The sequence below is a fragment of the Natrix helvetica genome, assembly GCF_964273705.1.
Source record: "Natrix helvetica genome assembly, chromosome: 6".
Classification (NCBI taxonomy): Eukaryota; Metazoa; Chordata; class Lepidosauria; order Squamata; family Natricidae; genus Natrix; species Natrix helvetica.
Window position 1 is genome coordinate 82,203,577 of NC_138553.1, and position 11,834 is coordinate 82,215,410.

Here is an 11,834-nt window from a genome sequence, read left to right on the forward strand (position 1 = left end):
TTTCCGTCAAACAGTGTGCGATCTGGGTATAGTTATTTGAACAGTCATAATCCACGTATTTGTCGTTATATTCATCACAATAATATTAATAATATAACTATATAACAGTATAGTAGCAATAACACATAATTTCATCATCTTTTTATTCTCTCCACAATAACATTTCCTCTTTTTATATCTCCTCCTTTCTAACATCTGTTTCTATTGTCTAATCATTGATAAAACACATCCCACGTCACCAAATATTCAATCTCTTTTTTTATCCTTAATAATAAGCGTTAAAAAGCTTTCCCTCACACACATGTGCTAGTCATTCCCAACTCTAGAGGGCGGTGCTCATCTCCGTTTCAAAGCCAAAGATGCCAGCGCTGTCTGAAGACGTCTCCGTGGTCATGTGGCCGGCATGACTAAATGCCAAAGACGCACAGAACGCTGTTACCTTCCCACCAAAGGTGGTTCCTATTTATCTACTTGCATTTTTTCCGTGCTTTCAAACTGCTATGTTGGCAGAAGCTGGGACAAGTAACAGGAGCTCACCCCATTATGCGGCACTAGGGATTTGAACTGCCAAACTGCCGACCTTTCTGATTGACAAGTTCAGCGTCTTAGCCACTGAGCTACCATGTCCCTCCAAATAAATGTTAGTCTGTCCAATGTTTTTTTTTTTATTTCCCATCTGACATTATCTCATCGTTTTTCCATTATTGTGCAAATGCAATTCTGGCTGAAGTTAGTATACTTAAAACCAGATAATTAGTCTTTTTATCATATTTTTCCAGTAGGATGCCCAACTAAAATGTCTCTGGTTTCAAGTCTATATGCTGCTTTATCATTTTTTTCCCAACCAAGTATGTATTTTCATCCAATATTTTTAAGCTTTTGGGCAACTCCACCACATATGATAGTATGAACCCAACGGTTGATTGCAGTTCCAACATTTAACAGATCTACCTTTATACATGTTGGCCAATCTTGCGGGTGCAAAATGCCATCTATCAAACATTTGATATAGATGTTCAAGGACATCATGAAACCTCTCCAGAGGTTGCCATTGCAATTGGCAGGCAGTCCTCAACTTATGACCACAATCGAGCCCCAAATGCATGTTGTTAAGTGAGAAATTTGTTAAGGGAGTTTTACGATTTTTCTTCCCGCATTTGTTAAGCGAATCACTGCAGTGGGTAAATTAATAACCCGGTCATTAAGTGAGTCTGGCTTCCCTGTTGACTTTGCTTGTCAGAAGGTCGCAAAAGAGGGTGTCACATGGCCTCGGGTCACTGCAACTGTCATAAATGTGAGCCAGATTGCCAAGAATCTCAATTTGGATCATGGGGATGCTGAAATGGTCCTAAGTGTCATAAGTCATTTTTTTCAGTGCCGTTGTAGCTTTGAGCAGTCATTAAATAAACTGCTGTAAGTCGAGGATTATCTGTACCCATTACTCAGAAATTTTGTTTTTAACCGAGTGACTTTTTATAGTTAAACCCTCAAGTTTTCACTTCATACATTTGGAGAACAGAGGCTGGGAAACCTTAAAGGATTCTTCAGCTGAAGGTTGAATGCAGCTCAGTTCAACTCTGCGTGCCTCATCATCGGAAGGCTTATTCTTCAAATGAAAATAGATATTTTGGACTTTTTTTATTTTTTAAAAAAGAAGAATTCAGCTTTGTTTTGTTTAGCTGTCAGACTGACTGGGTGGCAAGATCTGGTGCAGTTCAGGTATTCCCCAGTAGGTGGCAATGCTGCATTTTCAACCACAATGGAAATTATTTTTACCAGAAAGCAAAAGTCAACATTATAGTACCACGTTGGCCTTATTTTCAGGGAGGTCTTATTATTTTTGAGGTGCAGGAGGCGGCGAGCGTGGTCACCTGCTGTATTGCAATATTTTCGGGGAGGGCTTATTTTTTTTGGGGGGGGGGGCTTTTTTTAGTGCATGCGCTCAAATGCCCGATTGGGCTTATTATCCAGGGAGGTCTTATTTTCAGGGAAACAGGATAGTCCTTACCATACAACAAAAGAATGGAGAATTTAATAACCAAATAATTTACCTCAAAACCAAACATTATTACTGTGAAACAAATGCAAAGATGGAGATTCTTCCTTCCCTTTTTTACACAATATATTTGATTTTGAAAGAAAGTTAAACAATGACACCCCTTACAGGGCGAACGTTTGAAACTGTAATTAACATTGATAGATTATCTTGCTGTTTGTTTCTTTCGTCTGCCTTTAATACTCCAATGCACTGATAAGATACAGTATTTAAAAATCTAGGCACATTTTATAAACACGTATTGAAATAAAACCTTGGATTAAATGGAGAAGAGGAGAACGATGGATGGCTTATGTGGTTAGATTTAATAGTATGTTAATGAGTCTGTCAAAATTACCATTCTGTGGAGATTCTTTTGGTTTCTACAAATATCGCTCACTTCTTCGTTCTGTATTTTTTTTTCTGATTTCAGTACAATTGCATTAGGTTGTACTTTGTTGCTTCTTCTGATTGTGGTACACACATACACAAAGAGAGAAAGGGAGAGATGGAGGGAGAGAGACAGAAATAGAGAAAGAGAGAGAGAGAGAAAAGAGAGTCAGGAACGACTGGCACGTATGTGCCAAGGGAACCTTTACCTTTACGAATACTTCCCGTGATTTTGATTCCATGCCTCTGTTACACAACTAAGGATTGCATTAGCTTTCTTGACTGCTGGCTCATGTTTAAGTTATTGTCCAAGGTCCCTCTTTTATCCAGAATTGTTTTATCCAGAATCCTTTCATTGTCAATTGATGGCTGTTTTGCTGTCTAAAAGGAGAATATTGTTGCCTGCTGCTCATAGATCAATCTATTAGTGTTTTTCTCTATAAAAATCATTCTCCTCTACAGTGATTCTGCTGTGTTTAACATCTGGCATTTTGAGTTCACCTCTGCTTTCCATAAGCCATGCTCAGAAAGCTCTTATAATAATAATAATATAATAATTTGAATTTATTAGCCGCTCCCTTTCCAAGTAGGACTCGGGGCGGCGTACAATGGAGCATATAAAACATAGAAGATGTATAAAAAACACATAGACATACATACAAAACACACATACACATACACGGACACGGACACGGAGGAGGTAACAAATTACATCATATAGACAGTTAAAAATCAGCATTAAAATACCCCAATTGTAAGAACCCAATATGCAATTAAAAAATTTAACGTTTAAAAGACAATTTAAAAAACAGTTAGGAGGAATAAGAGAAATTACGATTGAGCCAGGCCAGATAATTGAAAGAATAATTAGAAGGAATCAGATAGCACTAACAGAAAGCAGCTCAGGGAATCTTCCTGTAGCAAATTATGAAAGAAAAAAGAGAGAGAGAGAGAGAGAGAGAGAGAGAGAGAGAGAGAGAGAGAGAGAGGAGGGAGGGAGAGGAGGAGGAGGAGGAAGGAAGGAAGGAAGGAAGGAAAGGAGGAAGGAAGGAAGGAAGGAAGGAAGGAAGGAAGGAAGGAAGGAAGGAAGGAAGGAAGGAAGGAAGGAAGGAAGGAAGGAAGGAGGGAATGAGGGAAGGAAAGAAATAGCAATAGAAGATTTGCAGGCTGCTTTGCCGTGCTTTTGCAGACCTCTCTAAGTGGTTTACAGAGGCAGCATAATGCCCCCAACAATTTGGGTCTTCATTTTACAAAGAAAGAAAGAGAGAAAGAGAAAGAGAAAAAGAAAGAAAAGAAATTCACTGACAATCCATCTAGAATAATGTATAAAAGAGAGAAAATATGTCTCCCCCCCCTCACCTTTTATAGCCTTGTAAGCAGTATTTACTCTGTTTTCCCTAAGAGGTGGTATGTTTAGACAGCTGAGTTACTCCTGCTTGTTTCTCCTAGCACACCTTTCCGTGAAAGCGTAAAATTTCAACGGCCTCTTTTGAAATGTTCACATTGGGTTACCAAGATCTACCCTGTGAAGTGCTCCCTCTCTCTCTCTCACACACACACACGTCATGTCCAAGTGAAATTAATTTATCCCCTCACTGTATGTGTACGCCGTAAGGTGCTTTTGATTTTTGTTTTTAATTTTATTTTGCCCTCTGCTACGTAAATTAAGTTGATTGGGGGCTAAAGTCCAAGGACTTGGAAGATTCAGCTGACTTCTTGGTGCAACGGTCTATGAAGTTAATTAGTAAATAAATGCTTTGAACGTTGATCTGTACTTGCCAAATGAAGAAGAGGAAAGTTGAAGGTAGCAGATGGGTTGCAAATACATTTGCTCGCTCTTTGAAGGAGCAGTTTCATCTAAATAGCAAGAGCCCTTAAACTTATATGTCACTTTGCAGTGCTTCACGGCCCTCTGTAAGCGGTTTACATAGTCAGACTGAAGAGGTATATAAGTCTAAGTGGCACCGCTATTGCTATTATTAATACAGACTGATTATTTTGGAAGGAGGAGCCCACCATAATAATATGGGATCCCTTATGGATTTTTGCATCAACATGGTATAGGCCAGGATTTATTTGCATAAATAAATAAATAACGGTTGGTTAGCCTTGGCTTCAAGCCCTCAATTCCCTTGAAGGAACGAAGTTTTTGGCGGAAGCAACTCCAGCATTATATATTCCTTCGAGGAAGGGTGGGGAATAAAGAACGAGGCATAACTAAAATGTCCCAAAGGAAATGGGGAAAAAAAAAACCCCATGATACTGTAATTTTTATGCTTAAGTGTTATGTGCAAGATGCTGTTGGTATTAATTTACAAACAGTATTTGCCTTTCTAGCGAAAATAGGGTTATGTCGTATGCTAATCAATTTCCCAGAGGGACACGGTGGCTCAGTGGCTAAGATGCTGAGCTTGTCGATGAGAAAGGTCTGCAGTTCAGCGGTGCGAATCCCTAGTGCCGCATAACGGAGTGAGCTCCCGTGACTTGTCCCAGCTTCTGCCAACCTAGCAGTTCGTATGCATGTAAAAAAATGCAAGTAGAAAAATAGGAACCACCTTTGGTGGGAAGGGAACGGCGTTCCGTGCATCTTTGGAATTTGGCTTTACTCCTGAGTCGATCCCTGTTCTTCAGTTGTTTCCTTCTCCTGGCAGCTCTGTGCATGCACACACTGGGAATAGGCTCCAGCTGTTCTTCTGCCCCACTGATCTCCGACTCTGAAGGCATCTGATAACTGTCATATGGCCCTGGCCCCATCTCTGCTTCTGACACAGAGCACTCGTTGGAGCCTTCCCCAGACTCCAGGACTGGCCTATGTTCCTCCCCAACCTCCTCACTGTCTGAGTCTTCCACCAGCTCTGCTGGCGACTGGCAGGTCACGACCCTTTATTTAAATACAGACATTATGTCCATCTTTATTTCCAGTGATTAAACTCCTCTTCATCCTCGTCCTCCAAGAAATGTACACAATGCAAGAGAAAGGTGTCAACCTTATATGGATATATTGCCAACAAGGATCAGCTCAGTTAATCATAACTAATGTTGTGTCTTTTGCCCAAGGGGTGCTTGTGCCCATATTCACTCACTCACTCACATACACATACTGCTACAATTCTTGGCATCAGTTTGAAATCCTTCTCATGACATGACTTGTACAATAGCCAAGGATTTTGTTGGCCGGCTTCAGAATTGGCTGCGTGAAACCCACTTCTGCTCAACGTACGTTTGCTTTCTCCACTCATCCACGTGATCAAGCCGATTAATTCTTTTTGGAAGAGCCATTTGGAAGAGCTGACAGCAAAATACAAACCAGCAAGGTGAATGGCTTTCCCCTGGATTAGCTTTTCAAGCTAACAAATATACTGGCAATGAAATGAGCATGGAAGGGCAGAGAAGCTATGTTGTTGCTTAAAGAAGGTGCAACTATTTTTTGGGGGAGGGGGGCAATTCATTGCTCTGTGTTCAATTGAGAAACCATTGTAGCCATCTGGTTGACTTCCAGCAGTAACGGAAGAACCAGATTCCTGGACCTAGCATTAGATTTGGAACATCAATGGATTCAGATGGCCTTCGAATCAGTTCAAAGCACACCGGTGTTCTAGAAGTCAGTCCAGAACTAAACCTATTCTCAGCATAGTTGAAAAAAACACTCACATGGATGGGAGATGCTCTTTAGAGGCCCATTGCAACACGATAGAAAATGTGTATGTGAAATCTGGTATAGATATCTGCAAAAATAGCATTCCAACTTCATGAAATTGTTAATCGGTGGCCATGGATTAAGGAAATGATTCTTCAAAGGTTGGTGGATGATTCCTCATAGTTTTCCACCATGTAAAGTTAAAATATGAAATGGATGACAATATTTTGGGGTAGAGATCCCCAATCTTTCTGGGTTGGCAGCCCGGAGTGGGGGGGGGAGCAGTCCTTTTTAAGCGTGCATGTGCACATGCAAACATGGCCATGAGTGTGTATGAATTGAATGAATCCCCGATTCATTATCATTAAGTGTTGCATCTTATGATTCGTGATGAATGTATCTTTTGTTTTATGTACACTGAGAGCTTAAGCACCAAAGACAAAATTCTTGTGTGTCCAATCACACTTGGCCAATAAAGAATTCTGTTCTGTTCTGTTCTGTTCTGTTCTGTTCTGTTCTACTCTACTCTACTCTACTCTACTCTACTCAACTCTATTCTTTCTATTCTATTCTACCCTAAGTAAGTAAGTATAATCTTTATTGTCATTCTACAAAATAAATACGAAATTGGTTACTCTACTCTACTCTACTCTACTCTACTCTACTCTACTGTACTCTACCCTACCCAACTGTACCATACCATACCCTACTCCTATTCAATTCTACTCAATTCTATTCAATTTGATTCTATTCTATTCAGCTCTAACTGCTGCAACAGATGTTCTTAGATATGCAACCAAAATACATCTCAAATGCTGGGACTGTTCTAGAACTGTGGTTGAGTATAGACCCCAAACCTCTGCTTCATACAAGAGTATAGGGGTAACCTTAGCTTTAATTAACGGGGCTAGGGACCCTGGGAAACTATGATTCTTTAGTTTAACCAGTAAATTCAAGCGAGCTTTTGCTCTTAGTGTACTCCGTTGATGATGGCAAGCCCAAGATCCAGGCTTGGAAAAAAAGTAGTGGTGGAATTCAGTGGGTTCAGACCGGTTTGGGTGAACCGGTAATGACGACCTGCGGGTGGATCATATGTTGCTAGTAAATTAGATTGCACCATCCAAACAGGGCCTGGAACCCATATAATATATGACAATGTTGGTTAGTACAGACACGGAGGTCTAAGCAAATGAGGAGGCCTTCCCCTTGAAGGATGTTCTCATTAATGATGTTTTGGATGATGGGGTCCCACTTCAGTTGAAAGACCCCAAATGAAATCCAAGGCCCAAAGAATGTATCATTTGTTAATGCAGTGCCTTCAAACATAGTGTGGCTTGTTTAGTTTTGGATCAGCGAGTTGTGAGAACCCAGCTGTTGCCATTTGTTAAATGTAGTTTCTGGCAAAATTCAATGCCTGAGACCAACCTACGTGTAGGTCTAAAGTCCTTCATGTCCTTCACTGTTGAATCTTTTTGGTGGTCAAACCCGAGGACTGGCAAAGGTCCATTTTACAAGGGCAACAGCTGCATGATGGGATTCGCTAAGGCCTACCCACACCATTTCCACGACCGAGCAGCTGCTAATATGGAAGCTGACCATGGGTGGGAAACAGATGGCCGTCTGTGAGAAACGTTTAAGATTAGCGGTGGCCTCTTGGTCCAAAATGGGTACGAGTAACTGGCAAGAGACTTACAAGTGGAATGCATCTGAAGAGAAATCAAGAAGGACAAACCTAACTGTCTCCTGAATCAATTTCATGTGGAGAAATCACCCCTTCCTTCCTTATTAACCTTGGTTTCTCACAGCTGTATCTGAAAGAAAGAAAGAAAGAAAGAAAGAAAGGAAAGAAAGAAAGAAAGAAGGAAGGAAAGAAAGAAAGAAAATACAGTAATGGAGATTGTGAGGTGATTCTGGGATATCTTTAGCATTAATTCTCCATAAAAGAGCTACTATACCCAGATTATTAGTTTCCCAGGCATCTACTAAGAATATTTGTAGCTACCTGAGAGCTGTGGTGGTGCAGTGATTAGAATGCAGTACTGCAGGCTACTTCCTAGGAAAATGTGATATTTTAGGGAATATTAAAAGGGCATTTCCCCCTAAAAGGGAGGCAGAAATTCATCTCCCCCATCTTTGACAATGGGCCATTAAGGCCTGAGCCAGTCTAGTCTACATAACAAAGATTTTCCTCCTTCAGGCAGAGCCATAGGAGGAATTACCCAAAGCCCCTTCATTACATCATCACCCAGAAAGAGTCAACCAAGCCTGGGACATAGACAACCTACAAAGTTATCCCTGCATGGCCCCATGGGAGTCTGACAACCAATCAGAACACAAGTTGAAATTCTAAGCCTAACAGAGGGCATAAAACCCCAGCACTCTCTGCATCTCTTCCCACCCCCACCCACCCCCTTTTTTTGGCCAGGATCTCAAACCATGTGGCCCTGTCCACCATAAAACCATCTTTCCAAGCAGTCTCCATGTTTCCAGCATCTTTCTTCCCACTGGGACATGAAGCCAGGTGGACATTTCTTCCTACCAACAATGGTAGATGGTATGGGTGGTGGGAGAACGCCCTGTTTAAAAATTAGATCCCTGGGGTATTTAAACCAACTCCATCTGTTTTTCCCCTGCAAATAAAACAACAACAGCAACAGCAAGCAGGGGGAAACACTGTAGAAGAATTGGAATAGAAAACCTTTCCTAATTTAGAGCAGCAGCTACAGTTGGAACCCAACTCCGGCTTCTTCTCCTGTACTTTGTCCCTCCTTTTAAAAGTAAACCATACCAAAAGTACAGTCTGTTCTTGTGATGTGGTTTCTGCATTAAACGCAAAAGAAACATATGGGTGTTCTGTTCTAAAGAAGCACCTACATTTTCAAGAGAGATTGATATCTTCATGCTGAGAAGTTCAGAAAGGGAATAGAGAGAGATTGAAGGAATGTCCCTTTTGTTGACTTTTCTTGGGTGTCGGCAAGTTGTCACTTTCCCCCCTGTTGCCTTTGCAAATAATGATGCACAATTAATGCCCACTGAAGCTGAGCATTATTTAGCTCATGTCCCTTGGCCTCTTTCCCAGAAGGTGTCAAAAGAAAAAAGAAATCAAGAGAGCAGCTGTCAAAAAAGCCTGCTTCTCTTTGATGTTGCATCTTGGTTCCTTGGCCAGCCCCTCCTCTTCCTGGCTTTCTTGCTTGCTTGCTTGCTTATCTATCTATCTATCTATCTATCTATCTATCTATCTATCTATCTATCTATCTATCTATCTATCTATCTATCTATCTATCATCTATCTATCTATCTATCTATCTATCATCTATGTATCTATTTATCTATCATCTATCTATCTATCTATCTATCTATCATCTATCTATCTATCTATCTATCTATCTATCATCTATCTATCATCTATGTATCTATTTATCTATCATCTATCATCTATCTATCTATCTATCTATCTATCTATCAATCTATCTATCTATCTATCATCTATGTATCTATTTATCTATCATCTATCTATCTATCTATCTATCTATCTATCTATCATCTATCTATCTATCTATCTATCTATCTATCTATCTATCATCTATGTATCTATTTATCTATCATCTATCTACCTACCTACCTACCTACCTATCTATCATCTATCTATCTATCTATCTATCTATCTATCTATCTATCTATCTATCATCTACAGTATATATCTATCATCTATCTATCTATCTATCTATCTATCTATCTATCTATCTATTTGTCAAACATGTTCAAGATAACAAGAACAAAGGAAGTAAATACAGATCTTAGAAGAACTGAAAGTTTTTAATGTTGGTCTTCATTCTCTCCCCCCCCCCTCATCAAAATACTTTCATCTAACAGATGATCGGTAAATAGATAATCAAAAGTAGCAAGCAAACAAAAACATATATAAACCGCCATCAAAGTTTACAGTCCCATAGCAGTAATGGTGGCATCTTCTGTAGGACATGAGCAAACTAAACTGGAAGGTGGGGTTAAACATGTCATCAGTTTGGTATCTTTGCACTCACAGGAAAAGACTTAAGTTCTGTTTCCCATGAATTCCAAGCTGTGGGGAGTCAGGTAGAGCATTCCAGGCGATGACCACTCTGTTTCTGAAGTTGTATTTTCTGCAATCGAGTTTGGAGCGGTTTACGTTGAGTTTGTATCTATTGTTTGCCCGTGTGTTATTGTGGTTGAAGCTGAAGAAGTTGTTGACAGGCAAGATGTTCTAGCAGACAATTTTGTGTACTATGCTTAGATTGAACCACAGGAGGCACAGTTCCAGATTGTCCAAGCCCAACGTTTTAAGCCTGGTGGCATAAGGAATTCTCTTATCAGTAGAGGAGTGGAGGACTCTTCTCGTGAAATACCTCTGAATCCCCTCAATCATGTTAATGTCCGATATACATTTCAGAAAAATAAATTGGCAATTGCTTAGATAGTAACGACTGCAGATAAAATGAATCCAGATCACTTGGAATCTGGACAAGACAGAGAATTATGATCTTCAATAGGGGCATTTTTATAATAAGCCAATATAGTAAAATATGGACGAATGCGTCCGGAGTTCCCTCACAGAGCTAGTCATTGTTTGAATCGGATTGCCCTGAAATATGGTTGTTGGAAGGGAATTCAAGCTTGCCAGAATTGAGAATCTTCTGCTATTGGGAATGTTCTGCTATTTGGCTGCCATTCCTAGCTGGCTTTAAAAACAACCACAGGTGAAGAGGTTCCAACTACATCTATGGGGCTATGAGAGCCAAGCCTGATAAATATCTGTTTGTTATCATGCATTGATAGCTTTGTAAATTCTCCATTTGGCATCCAAGGCAATGTTATTGTGAAGACGGTATTCACTATGCGGCTTTCTCTCTCTCTCTCTCTCTCTCTCTCTCTCTCTCTCTCTCTCTCTCTCTCTCTCTCTCTCTCTCTCTCTCTCTCCCTCCCTCCCTCCCTCCCTCCCTCCCTCCCTCCCTCCCTCCATCTCTCTTTGTCTCTTTCTCTATATAAGTCTAAGTGAGATATCTTTATGTATCCTGCTTGCCCTTATTCCTTGCAGGAAGCTGTCATACATTATTTGTTTCTGTAAAAAGCACTATGAAGCGGTATATAAGTCTAAGTGCTATTGCTAACATGATAGCACTCTCGCAGTATTTGAAGGGCTGCCACAAAGAGGAGGGGGGGGGGTTCAACTTATTTTCCAAAGCACCAGAAGGCAGGACAAGAAAGAATGGATGGAAACTGATCAAAGAGAGAAGCAACCTGGAATTAAGGAGAAATTTCCTAACAGTGAGGACAATTAACCAGTGGAACAGAAGTTGCCTTCCATTGTTATGGGTGCTTCATCTCTGAGGGTTTTTAAGAAGAGACTGGACAGTCACTTGTCTGAAATGGTATATAGGGTCACCTGCCAGAGCAGGGGGCTGGACTAGAAGACCTCCAAGGTCCCTTCCAACATTATCATTTGGTCATTCTGTTTTCTTTCCTTCTCTCCTTCTTTTGTTCTTTCCTTCTTTCCTTCTCCATCACAGGAAGTTTTGAAGAAGAGATTGGACAACCAATGGTCTGAAATGGTAGAGGGTCTCCTGCCAGAGCAGGGGGCTGGACTAGAAGACCTCCAAGGTCCCTTCCAGCTCTATTCTGATTGAAGAAGCTTTTGGATGAGAAGCAAAACATCTTGAAGGAAAACCAGTTGCCCTTTTGAAAAAGCACCTTTAGATTACACATCTTTACAGATTGACTGCTGTAGACGTTGCT